Below are 14,118 nucleotides of genomic sequence, written 5' to 3'. Positions count from 1 at the left end.
GGCACCAAAACCTGAAATAAAAACAACTGAATAAATTATAGACACCATACTATTTTTAACATCCCGATCATCTTTTACCAGCAAAAAAGAAGAACCAGAAGGGGCAGGGGTTTTGGGGCATTGGGGTTTTATTTATTTTGTTTTTTCTGACCTTCACAACTCACCAAAACAACACAGAATTAATTTAACCAGTTTAGTCTTGCTTTACTCACAGGATTCAGGTGGAGCCAAGCAGAGTTGGGGGTCTGACCCACTCTGGTGCTGCTCAGCCCTTCACAGCACATTCCCCTTAATCTCATTCACAGAGTCAGTTTTTCCAGGAAATTTATTATGAATTGTCATGGTGTTAATTTATCATTCCCTAAACAATTCCTGTTTTTTACCACAATACAATCATTTCATCTCTATTGAGGGAAAGGGTTATCTGGAGCAGTTTGTCATAATCTTGGTAGGCTATTAGAGGAAAAACTGAAATGAAGTTGTAAAGCATAAGGAGATAGAAGGCTTAACTTGGAGATTTCCTTGTTCTTTATGTCCTACTGTCTGTTTAATATTCAAAGAATATATTGTCTTCCTCATGAAGCAATAGAAGAAAAAAAAAGGGCTAAGAAAAAGTACTCATAAAGCAGAGAGGGTACTGAAATGAGATACTGAAAAGGGATAGAGTTGTTTGTTTTTTTCCAAGCACTTAAGTTTAAACTGTAATTAAACAGAAGGCAGGCTGGCAAGCTAATAAAGAGAAGTTGTAAAATAAACATTGCACAACGGGCATTTTGGCTACTGCTGCTACAACAGGGCTGCACGTTGTCCTCTGGCAGGAGGATCCATGTGGGAAACCCAGGAGTGAACAGCCCAAGCCCTGAAACCCTCACACAAATGCAGAGCTTGTCCGGTTTCCTCAGGGGAGGGGGAAATTTTTAACCATTGGGACAGTATTTGTTTTCTTTTACAGAGCCTCTGGTTAGTCCAGGGTTTATTTATACAAAGTCCAACATGTAAATGCCATGGGTTTTGCATAAAATTGTAATAAAGAGGGTCACAAACCTGCTAATGGTGCAATGCTGGGTAATGATTAACTGAAAACTCAAAGTAAATTAAATTATTTGTTAGGCTAGAAAAATAATCTTCTTTTCAAACAGAAAGGATGATGTATGAACCCTCACAGACAGCAACAGAAACATCAGGCTTGTTGTCTGACAGCCGGGACTGTTCTCCCTTGCATACTACGAGGAACTAATGGTTTTCCAAAAATAAATGTTCACTGTGATCTTGAGTGACAAATATGTAGCTTTTGAGGGTGATAAAAGTCCTCAGCTTTTCAGGGCTCTTCTCTTTGATTCAGTAATGACCTGCTTGTGCCTTTCAAAGGATAAATATAGCATAAAAATCAATACTGAGATACAGAAATTTTTGGTACCTTTCCCATTATTGATTAAACTCTTTTCACAATTTAAGGCAATGTAACATTTATTACTTGTTCAAACTTCTTTTTGGTTTTTTTTTTTACCCCTTAAAAATTCTTACTCCAGTTTTGCCATCCTGTCCTTACATTTACTGGTTTCACTTTGCTTCAGGCGCTCTGTATTTCAAAGAGCCAGTGATGTGAGATACACGCTGAGATTTCCCCTCCTTCTATTTGATCTGTCTATTTTTACCAGGTCTCCTGGAAGGACTTAAGAGGCTGGTACTGGATCTGCATATTCATTGTTCTCATTCATCAAGGAGCTCAGAGCTCCTGCCCCTCCTGGGGAGAAGGACTAAGCATGCAAATTGTTCAAAGCTGATTTTTTATTCTGGAAACACACACCTACTTCTTTCTCACTAAAGCTGATGATAATGTTAAAATACAGTTAAAATCCTTTTCTGAACGAAGACATTTCCCTGGATCAGAGCTATTATATCCAGCACTTTGTCCTGGGTATTATTTTTTTTTTTTTCATTTGCCTGTCCTTAAAGAAAAAAATGCACTGTGAGGGAAAACTGAAATCCTTTGCTGTCCTTCAGCTAAAAGATGGGAAAAGCACAAGATGAAGTACAACAAAAGTAATGACTAGACATCTTTTGATTTACAGATATTTATCTTAAATAATGATTAAATTATAAATAAAATAAATTATTCCTTTATGGATTTTTTATGAGGTTCTTAAGCTATCAAATGGCGTCAATAATTTTAGTTGCAAAATCAAATTTCAAAGAGAGATGCAGCAGCAGATACCAACAAACAGATGCCTTTGCTTTAAACTCCAGCTTCATTCCATGGAAAAGATGCATCAGTGTTTCAGTGCTGGAGAAAAGGAGTTTATCAATTGTCAGGAAATCTTTGGTGTATCTTGTAGAATTTCAAGTCATGGAATCATAGAATGGTTTAGGTTGGAAAGGGTCTTAAAGGTCATCCACTTCCAGCTCCCCTGCCCGGGGCAGAGATGCCACTCACTACCCCAGGGTGCTCAGGGCCCCATCCAGCCTGGCCTTGGACACTTCCAGGGATGTGGCACCCACAGCTTCTCTGGGCAACCTGTGCCTCACCACCCTCCCAGTGAAGAATGTCTTCGTAACCTCTGCTCTAAATCTGCCTTTTTTCACTTTAAAACCATTGCCCTTTTTCCTGTTGCTCTGTCCCCATATAAAAAGTTCCTCCCCCTCCTTTTGATAAGCCCACTTAAGATACTGGAATGTCACACTGAAGTCTCCCTGATCCTTTTCTTCTCCAGGCTGAAAAGCTAATAACTTTCTTCCTCTTAAAATCAAAGTAAAACTCTTCCTGAGTTGCATTTACTAAGAGCACAAGGAGAAAAAAAATCCCTAAGCAAATTAATATAAGAACAGAACAGTAAATGCAGAATCTGTAGCACTGTTTGAGGCTCGTGCTTGGGCAGGAGCAGGGTAAATCCTCTGTGCACCACTGCTGTGGGAGGTCCATGTCAGGCCAAAAGGGTGACGGGGGTGAGGGATTGACAGCTTCTTCTTCCTTTCAGGCACCAGACCATCATCATCCTCACACCAGCAGCCCTCAACTCTGCTTTGCCGAGACACCTGAAGCCAAGGTGGAATGGGGTGTACACACACCCTCACCAGGGACACTCCCAGCCTGCTGAAGCCTGTGGGATGACTGGTGATGCCCGGCAGTGGGAAGTGCCGCCAGGCTCAGCCCTGCCCAGCAGTTCCCCACTCTTGGCAGCCAGGAGCGACCCCAGGGCTGCACAGAAGCCACAGAGCAGGTCTTGTGCCTGTGGCCATGCACAGGATTTTCTGGGAACAGAGCTACTAAAGCTTCCATTGGATTAATCTTATCACTTCTACTTCCACTCTCTCCACTTCATCTTTAGTTTCGGGGTGTAACCAAACTGTGGCTCCTGCCCTCTCTGCATTATCCCTGATGGCTCCCAGTGGTGTTTCCAGCAGCTGCCCAGGCTGCAAGCAGGGTGTCAGGTAAGGGAAAGGTGAGATACACACTGAGATAAGAGAAAGGGGCAAACCCTGGTTTGTTTATCTTCACAAATGGATTCAACGCTGACAGCTACAGCCAGCCTAAGGGGCTTATCCCTGCCAATGGCCCCAGTGGGCAGCTGTAACCACCGAGGCCACCAGGGAGTCCCCAGAATATCCTGTGACTCACAGGATTCCATTGTGACCTTCCCTGCCCTGGGGGAGATACTGAACCTTCCTGCCTGAATTTGACCTGTATAATCTGGGCACTTTGGGGACTTGGAACAGCCACCGCTGGACAGATCCAGAGGAGGCCCAGACCTTCCACAAGAGCACCACTGCTTCTGACAAGAGTGCAGCCATTGCAGCCACCACTGAGCACCATTTCTCCTGCTGGCTTACCTTCAAACCAGCCAAGCCAGAGGGAAAAGGGGAAAAAAAGCAACAGGCACCACATCCACACAATCCATCACTGAGCCAGGACAGCCTGAGCTGGCAGCAGTCACCCCTGTTCTGAGGAGGAAACCCAAGGCCAGACCGGCCTGCACAGGGACTGAGGAGGAGGAGGAGGAGGAGGCAGAAGGTGGCATGGCCCCTCACGGAGGGGGAGCAGAGTCTGGAGCTGCTGTGAGCGGGGCTGGCCAGCACCCACCTCATAGAATGGTTTAGGTTGGAAAGGGTCTTAAAGGTCATCCACTTCCAGCTCCCCTGCCCGGGGCAGAGATGCCACTCACTACCCCAGGGTGCTCAGGGCCCCATCCAGCCTGGCCTTGGACACTTCCAGGGATGTGGCACCCACAGCTTCTCTGGGCAACCTGTGCCTCACCACCCTCACAGTGAAGAATGTCTTCCTAACCTCTGCTCTAAATCTGCCTTTTTTCACTTTAAAACCATTGCCCTTTTTCCTGTTGCTCTGTCCCCATATAAAAAGTTCCTCCCCCTCCTTTTGATAAGCCCACTTAAGATACTGGAATGCCACACTGAAGTCTCCCTGATCCTTTTCTTCTCCAGGCTGAAAAGCTAATAACTTTCTTCCTCTTAAAATCAAAGTAAAACTCTTCCTGAGTTGCATTACAAAGAGCACAAGAAGAAAAAAATCCCTAAGCAAATTAATATAAGAACAGAACAGTAAATGCAGAATCTGTAGCACTGTTTGAGGCTCGTGCTTGGGCAGGAGCAGGGTAAATCCTCTGTGCACCACTGCTGTGGGAGGTCCATGTCAGGCCAAAAGGGTGACGGGGGTGAGGGATTGACAGCTTCTTCTTCCTTTCAGGCACCAGACCATCATCATCCTCACACCAGCAGCCCTCAACTCTGCTTTGCCGAGACACCTGAAGCCAAGGTGGAATGGGGTGTACACACACCCTCACCAGGGACACTCCCAGCCTGCTGAAGCCTGTGGGATGACTGGTGATGCCCGGCAGTGGGAAGTGCCGCCAGGCTCAGCCCTGCCCAGCAGTTCCCCACTCTTGGCAGCCAGGAGCGACCCCAGGGCTGCACAGGAGCCACAGAGCAGGTCTTGTGCCTGTGGCCATGCACAGGATTTTCTGGGAACAGAGCTACTAAAGCTTCCATTGGATTAATCTTATCACTTCTACTTCCACTCTCTCCACTTCATCTTTAGTTTCGGGGTGTAACCAAACTGTGGCTCCTGCCCTCTCTGCATTATCCCTGATGGCTCCCAGTGGTGTTTCCAGCAGCTGCCCAGGCTGCAAGCAGGGTGTCAGGTAAGGGAAAGGTGAGATACACACTGAGATAAGAGAAAGGGGCAAACCCTGGTTTGTTTATCTTCACAAATGGATTCAACGCTGACAGCTACAGCCAGCCTAAGGGGCTTATCCCTGCCAATGGCCCCAGTGGGCAGCTGTAACCACCGAGGCCACCAGGGAGTCCCCAGAATATCCTGTGACTCACAGGATTCCATTGTGACCTTCCCTGCCCTGGGGGAGATACTGAACCTTCCTGCCTGAATTTGACCTGTATAATCTGGGCACTTTGGGGACTTGGAACAGCCACCGCTGGACAGATCCAGAGGAGGCCCAGACCTTCCACAAGAGCACCACTGCTTCTGACAAGAGTGCAGCCATTGCAGCCACCACTGAGCACCATTTCTCCTGCTGGCTTACCTTCAAACCAGCCAAGCCAGAGGGAAAAGGGGAAAAAAAGCAACAGGCACCACATCCACACAATCCATCACTGAGCCAGGACAGCCTGAGCTGGCAGCAGTCACCCCTGTTCTGAGGAGGAAACCCAAGGCCAGACCGGCCTGCACAGGGACTGAGGAGGAGGAGGAGGAGGCAGAAGGTGGCATGGCCCCTCACGGAGGGGGAGCAGAGTCTGGAGCTGCTGTGAGCGGGGCTGGCCAGCACCCACCACGGCCAGCCCACGGTGAAGGACACACACAGCATCCACAGCACCAGCCCACAGCACCTGGTGGGGAAGATCATCCACAGCCACACCTACGGGTCCAAGCACTGGAAGGAGCAGAGTTTTGGCCTCAGGGCCGAGCTGGTGCTGGACAAGGCCATGGAGGTGAATCAGGGGTGGGTGTCTGTGGAAGGAACATTAAACCCACGCCCTTCTTGTGCCTGATGCTGAAGGTGCTGCAGATCCAGCCCGAGAAGGGCATCACTATGGAGTTCATAAAGAACGAGGACTTCAAGTACGTCCAAGTGCTTGGAGCACTGAACATGAGGCTGACAGGCACTGCCATCAGCTGCTACAGGTACCTGGAACCACTGAACAATGACACTGGAGAATAAAACATCAGAACAGAATGGGGAATGTGAGCTCATGCACATGGAGCAATTTACTGATGAGCTGCCCATGAGGAACGTGTGTGTGATATCATCCTGCCTCAGCTGCAGGAATGGTACATTCTGGAAGGAGCTGAGCAGCTCCAGCCTCATGGTAGTGCTCTGCAAGAAGACATGGGTTGTCACCGTGGTGCTCAATAAAGGATGCAGAACACCCTTCATGGTGCAAAAAAGAAAAGGATCAGTGCTGGTTTTTTTCATGCATCTCTTTTTACAGGGTTTTTAAAGAACATGCCCTGTCCATCCCCAGTTGGTCAGTAACAAGTTGTTACCCTGTGTCAATTGGTCACTAAAAACCCAGTGTGTACATGCAGGAAAAGTTGTTTGTGAGAGATAGAAAAACGCAAACTATCTAATGGTGTAAAAACAGTTTATACTGGTGGCTAGTGCTTATCACAGTCCTAGAGCTCTTTCTCAGGGAAAACAAGTTGCTTTCTCCTGCTGCAGAGGTCTGGTCTTTTAAAGAGCTGTCAGCTTTCTCATGGCTTTGGTTTGTACGCCTTTGGCTGCTGCTCCACCACCACAATGGATGATGCAGAATCTAGTGAGGAGGAGGAAGATGAAAAGCCGGAATGAATCGCATCTCCAGATCACTGCAGGAGAGGGTGGAGACCTGGGCAAACCCAGCAGATCTGCAGTGGGGCAGTGCAGGTGGAGCTGGAGCAGATCCCGGGAGAGGCAGCACAGACCAAGATCTGAATCTCCAGCACATCACCGTAGTCACAGACACGTTCCATTGTGACATTCCCTGCCCAGGGGGAGATACTGAACCTTCCTGCCTGAATCTGACCATGTAAAATCCGGCTGCTTTGGGCACTGGGAAAAGCCACCGCTGGCCAGATCCAGAGGAGGACCCAATCTCACACAGGAGGACCAGTCCTTCCACAGGACACAGCTTTCACCAAGACTGCTTAATTGCACTGTGACCACCACAGAGCTCACCCTGCTCAACAGGGGGCCAAGCTGTACTCTGACTTCGTGGGTTTAAGCCAGCTTTTCTGCATCATTGCATTTATTGTAACTCTATTATATTGTAACTCTGACCTGAAATCTCTGTCAAGGTGTTTGTGTGGAGTCCACTTCTCCCACTGGTTTATTTTCGAACCAGCACATTTAGTTATGGGAAGGAGAAAAAAAATGTTTTTGGGCACTGCCAAAGTGCTCTTACTACTGAGGAAAATAAGGAGAAAGCATCCTGTCTTGATCTCAGTTCATAGTCTTGGTAACTACTGGGTCAAACATTTCATTAGATCTACTCATAGCCCAGTCAAAACCTAGGCATGTGCCCACATCCCAGAAACTTCCTCGCTTATTTCCACATTCTCTAATGAAGCTTCAGTATTTGAAAATGAGCAGAGAAGTTATTCAGATGTAAATTCGGTTATTCATGAGCAAAGAAGACCTGAGCAAACCCCAAAGACATTTAGGGACCCAACCAACAGCCCAGTAAAAAATATTTATCCCTAAGGAGTTAAGTAAACATCACTTGGGTGATTTTAAATGACTATTCAGGGCTTGGAGTAGAAGTGTTCTCAGCAAAAGTTTTTTCTAATCAGCAATTAAATTCTGGGGTTTTAACTGCATTTGGGGTATTTCAGACAAGCTTTGCTCATTAGCCCCATCAGGAGCAGCAGGAGGAGAATTAAGGTTATTTTGAAACCAAAATGATCATGCAAGGAAAAGCATGCTGGCTCAAAACTTAATCTGGAGCTGACAGCTCATCACAATTAGTAGGTAATAGATCTGTGACAGAATATAAATAATACAAGTCCCACCATGCAGTCTGGAAAGCACAATAATTGCCAGGAGTTTGTGTATTCATCCACCTACTCACATTTTGATTTTAGAATAATTTGTGAACTTCTTGCATTCTAATAAAGAACTGCTGTATTCACTTTCCTGTGCCCTCACCAGAAAAAAAAAAAAATCAAACTACAATTTTTCAATGATTCATTGTTATAGATGAAATCCCAAAAAGCAAAAAGTACAATTTAATTTTATAAGGAAGTAGAAAATAAAAAAACACCTAATTGACATATTACAACTGTATGAAGCACTGTAACTGTAAGATATTCTTTCAACACTTCACAAAGGGAAGAAATGGAAAAAACAATAAACTTCAAGTAGAATAATGCTGACCTACTCACACTACATCACAGAGAAAAAGAAAAGTTACGTAAAGAGAAGATAATTCCTCGATACCCAACAGACTTTCTCTCTGAGAGTTGTCTTCCAAAGTCCAATTAGAGGACAAAAATATGCTGCCAAGTCCAACAACACAAACACTACATGACTTGAAAAATATATTTATCTTCTCCTTGAAAAGAGGTGAAAAGGAGAAACTATAAAATACATACATATACACATAAATATCCCTGCAACTGATACCTTTAATCCAGAACTCTAAGCACTGAGGAACTAGTATTAAAATAATTAACGTTAACAAGGGTAATCCCCTTAAGTGGAAAAGTGATCCCTAGGGAAGGAGAAAGTAGAAAAGCAAAACCTCAGTGGCTGAGAAGCCGGTTGTAGTCCCCTGGAGGAAGGGAACAAACACTTTATCCTGCCTGTGTTCCTTGGATATGCACCTACCTCATTTGTAAATGCTCCATCCCTGGGGCACTGGTGAGACCTCATGACTTTCCTCACCGGTTAAAGGCTGGCAGTAACAGAGGAGCTGGTGGCAGTGAAGAACATCCATCCCCGTGGGATGAGCAGTTCATTAATTAAGAGCTTTACCTTCCACCACAGCTGCATCACTGAAACCTGTTTGGGGCACAGGTGTAAATAATTAAACACCACAGGTTGTGACTCATTTATTGATCATCCAGGAGTGCCACCAGGGCTTTTCCTAATACATAAAACAAAGGGCAGCAGGGTCTCCTATTGCCAAAGGAATGAGCAGTAATCAGGAGAAAAGCATGTATCAGGGGAGGAGTATGGGAGAACAGGGAAGTTCATCTTTAATATAACATTGGGTACAGTAATATCCAGATAGCAATGGATCCTGGCCATAGGAGAGAACAAATAGACACAGGCTGACAATTCTTCTGTTTTGTGACCTTTTCCAGACATATCCTTAATGATGGCATTTTGTCTCTGACTGGAGCTAACCCTGCAAAATCTGGTCTTCAGCTATTGGACTGCCCCAAAGAAATTCCTCTTTTCTTGACAACAACTCCTTTCTTGGGAGAGCAACAAGCAGCAGCTGAACAGATTAAGAGGAGGAAAATGTCCCCTTGGATGTGCAGCACACAGCCTGTCTTGTGCTCCAGCTGTGGCTTTGGGGCAGGGCAAGGGGAGAGCAAGGGCTCCCCAGAGCAGAATGCATAGGGGGCTGCAGCCACCACTGTGGAGGCAAGAGTCACTGATGGAAAAGGAGGGAACATAATAAAAGTCTGTCCTTTTGATGTCAAAGCTCCACTTGTGGAGGAGTCAGGAGTGAGGGGGTTTGAGCACACGTGATGTGGAAGAGATTCTCTCGCATTTTTTGTGAGGTGGTTCACACTACAAAAGAAACTTAACCCAGAAGAAAAGCACCAGTGCCTTGCTTGACAAGATATAGAAGGAAACCTCCAAAAACCCAGCTTCATTTTGCCAGAAAGCTGTAACTGGGAGTCAGTTGAGTGAGAATGGGGAAAATAAAGCTATAGCTCTGAAAAGGAGGCAGAAAGGAGGAGGAAGTGAAATGGAAGTGCTGAAAGCACCACCTCCACTTTCAAGCCATTAATGACACCCAGCTGTTTTTCACCACTGAGAATATTACTTTCCTCCCTCTGAAAGTTAAGCTAATGCCTTCTATTAAACAGGAAAGAATTTGGAGTGACTAATATCCACTCCTGTGTAGAGAGGTTTTGGCATGGTGTTTTCATCCTTCTTCCTACTCTATCAGCAAAGCAGCAGAGAAAGCCATATTGAGTAGCTTTACACAATTAATGCAAGTTGTGCGCTGGCATTTTCATCAAAATCCTTTTGCCAAGATTTAATTATAAAAGTTGGTGGTTTCCTTTTATGCACAAACAAATTTTAATTAAAACTTTTGTAGTGCTTTCAGTCCACTTCCTTCACATAATTTATTTGATCAATTTGATAAACCTAAGCAATTGCAGTACTCTGGATTTTGAAATGGGCTTTATTTTTGTCAAAGACCCTGGCAGGTTTCTAAATGCCACCTGGGCAAAGCTGACATGATGTGAATGGCTGAGTGGGAGCTGCCTGTGGCTGCCATCCTGGCTAAGGACTTGGTCTTTGATCAGACTACACCTATCTCTTTAGGTCCTTCTGTTTGAGAGTGACAGCCCTGAATCCTGGTGTGACCCCAGGTGAATTATTCAGTCCTATTGCAAGCCCAGAGCCTTGCTGCCTTTGAGGGTCCAAAATCATTCCTCAGAGATGATGAAGTCCTCCCCAAGTACCAGCTTGTGGTGCACATTGGGCACGAGTTTAGGGCCAGCTGCTGGTCCTGCTGCTGTTGGTCTCATTTTGAGTGATTTAAACAGGGTGTGCCCAAAGCAGAACAGTCAGTGAATGAGGAGAGGAGAGGAGAGGAGAGGAGAGGAGAGGAGTGGAGAGGAGAGGAGAGGAGAGGAGGATGAAAGGAGGATGAAAGGAGGATGAAGATGAAGGAAGGTGAGTGGATGGGATCCAGGATGGTGCCAGGCTGTTGCCTGACAGATCCAGCCACAGGGTACTGACACAAAGCCAGTGGTGTTTGCCCGCCCACTGCCGATGGTGTTAAACACTCCTCCATATTCATCCAAAAGGACCTACACAGGGACAAACTGTAATCTCACCACACAACTTCTGCCCAAAAAGATGGCCCAGATTTAATTGGCAGCAAGAATCTCCTTGGGTATGTGACACACGAGGGTAAGAGAGCAAGAGTTAGTGTGCTGCCTGCACATGGCTGGCTTTGTGAGTGAACAAAGGACTTCTGTTCACCAAACTGCCAAGTGAGCGCCCTTAATTATAAGTGAATTGAGCTTTCTTGAGAAATTAACAGTCAACAAGTGTCTTTTCTTAAATTATAAACAGATGGTACTTTTCAGCAAAAGCAAAATGTGATTAAGAAAGCTCCTCTGTTCAGAAAATACAACCTGTGCTTTAAATTTTAATCAATGAAAAGCTTCAGACTCAAAGCAGAACTTACCATAATCATGTGGACATGTTTTGTTTTGTTTATATTGCAGTTTATAAATTGCACAACTATTTACTATTTCAAGTCACTTGTGTCATTAATTGAATGTTAACCCAGGTGGCACTAGCAAATGATGAAAATGTCAAAGAAGCAAAATGAATCTAGGCTTGTTGAAAATGAACATAATAACATAATAAATATGTATGCTAATTACTTCTGTGTAAGAAATATGCATTGCTAAATGATAAGCCCCACACATGGGGCCAGGAATGTAGTTATCTGACTGATCAAACAGTATTTTCATATTTAAGTCAGGACCACATTTCCTTAACATCTGCTCTGGTAAGAAAATGACAGTGGTGACAAATCTATTTTTTGCTCTTTGGAAAATTTCCACCATGGGGGATGCTACTTAAGCTGAATAGGATAAAGGGGACTGAGGAATTGATTGATCTTACCTGTGCACACACCCAAATTGAAGGGATTCTGTCACTGGGGGCTTTTGTAAATTCTCTCTCAGAAAATTAATTATTTTCTTGCATGATTTGTAAGTTTGTCTTTACTGAGGAAAGATTTTCAAAGTTTTGAATAGACTCTATTTGTTCTTATTTGTTTAAATTAGAAGTATTATGTGCCTTGCCCTGAAAAACCAGCTGTTGAAATTGCTCTGATAACAGCCTGGTTTAGTTCAGGCCCAAGATGCCAAGGGCAGCTCTGCACGAGCCTTTCTGAAAGCAGAGAAACAAGGCAGCAGTAGAGCAGTTTTGTGGTGCTGATACAGAGGTTTAGACCGGTGCCCACAAAGGCACTGAGAGCACAGCAGTGCCACCCTGTGTGGGTGTGCAGGCACCGTGACAGCAGCCCAGCAGAGCATCCTTCTGGCCATGGCAGCACAGCTCTGCTGGCCAGGGGCTACTGTGGGAGCCTGGCTTCAGCATCAGCCTGGGAAAGAGAGGGGGTGTCTGAATTTATACAAATGCAGTGCATCAAACACTTATTTTTTCACTCCCAAATGCTGTTTTCCACAAACACTTATTTTTTCACTCCCAAATGCTGTTTTCCAGAAGCACTACTCTGTTCTTGACATGATGTAAGCCAGACCTGTCAAAAAATCCTTAAGATACTACCCTGAACCCCAACAAACACTCAGCGTGTGGACTTTGGGAGAACTCTTGTTTAGCTCATCCCTCTTTCTAGCTGGAGCTACATGGATGTCCAGCAAGAGAAGGGATATGTGATAGAGGTGGAAAAAGGAGTACATGGTCTGAAAATGTGCTGTGGAAGTAGGATGTTACCTGGCATCTGTGTGTGATTCCATATGCCCTAAGAATGCCACACATTATGTCAATACAGAGCAGGGTGAGGGGACAGATGGAGAAACCCCAGCTCCTTGATCCTGCTCTGAAACAGAAATGTTTTTACTGACACCAAGTCCAGACAGAGTGATGGAGTAGATAAGCAAACCCAAAATAACAAACCAACAACTGCTAGCAGCCTTCTGAACGTGTCCGTGTTGTTTACAGTGCCAGAAGAGAGCAAGAGAGAGAGGTACCTTGGAGGTGTGTCTGCAAAGGTCCGGCTCAGCGTCATTTCAGCCCCATGCCTTATGCTCTACAAAACCTCTAACTTCAAAATAAAAGAGAAGCAAGAGATCCATGGGTCTCACTTACATCCATTTTCTCCATTATGGAACATCAGTCTAGGCAGTGTCCAAAATGAAATATCCATTGAGAGAAAGAAATTGCTAATTATACTTCAATGGACATGGACTACTAGGTCTGTGTGTAGCCTTGGTGCTGGAACTTCCTGACTTTTAGGTGGAAATTCATAATATGAACAATCTTAAAGGAATAGCTGTAAACAAGAATTACCACACCACTTATTTTTAAAATTTTTTATTATGAAAGACTTCACTGTCTTTCCTCATAAGTGTTTAGTACCACATGTTTAGTGCAAACGAGTTTGGCAGTGCTGATCTAGAGTGTGTAAGTGAGCTGCCCGCATGCTGATGTTATCTTTGTTTCTATTGTAAGGTAGTACAGCTGTGACTCATGTTTCTGCATAAATATTTAAAACATGATTTCAACATTTTCATTTTGACAATACTGTGCCAAATGCTGCTGTGATAGTTTCAACAGATTTTGAAAAGCAAGTGGGAATAACTGATTGGCTTTCTTTAATGAAGCTGCAATGAACTTTTCCAGCAATTTCAGATATATCAAGGATATTCTGTAAACCAGTGTCATCGTACTGTGATGACCTTTAACCATCCTGTTGCTTGTTATATTGATCTACTATTGTGTTACACTGTGTTCTGAACTGCTAAAATTCAGGTATGTTTTTTCTACCTTTCCTAAGTGCTTACCTCACACACTGAATAATAAAAGCCCATCTGCATATTCCAATGTACGGCGTAGCTCATCTGCACATCAGTTGTGACTCAGTATTTCACATCCTCATGAATAAGCAACTAACCTATTTCAAGATTAGTAAATAAAATCTTTCAGCACAGTTATGTTTCATTTAATTTAATCATTAATTATATTAACATGGATTGTGCTTAGCATTGCTGAACATTGCTTAACATTTTGAAGTTCGATAAACCCTGCCTGGCCTGCACTTCTTTGTTGGTGTGATATCAGAAATCAAACAAAAAGTCTGGTAAGAATCAAAGTAATGATGGCATGGTCCAAAATGTGTCCCTGGGAATGGCAGACCCTGACTTGAACTGAAAATTCA

At 44.5% G+C, this 14,118-nt stretch overlaps 1 pseudogene; it reads left to right on the top strand.

Annotated features, from left to right (window-relative positions):
• Positions 1–5,100: 5,100 nt before the first annotated feature.
• Positions 5,101–6,984, top strand: LOC121356166 (annotated as a pseudogene).
• The last annotated feature ends 7,134 nt before the right edge of the window (positions 6,985–14,118 follow it).

This window comes from Pyrgilauda ruficollis, unplaced genomic scaffold (genome assembly GCF_017590135.1).
Source record: "Pyrgilauda ruficollis isolate IOZ18807 unplaced genomic scaffold, ASM1759013v1 scaffold29, whole genome shotgun sequence".
Classification (NCBI taxonomy): domain Eukaryota; kingdom Metazoa; phylum Chordata; class Aves; order Passeriformes; family Passeridae; genus Pyrgilauda; species Pyrgilauda ruficollis.
Note: the sequence above shows the minus strand (reverse complement) of the source record. Positions and strands in the feature narration are given on the sequence as shown.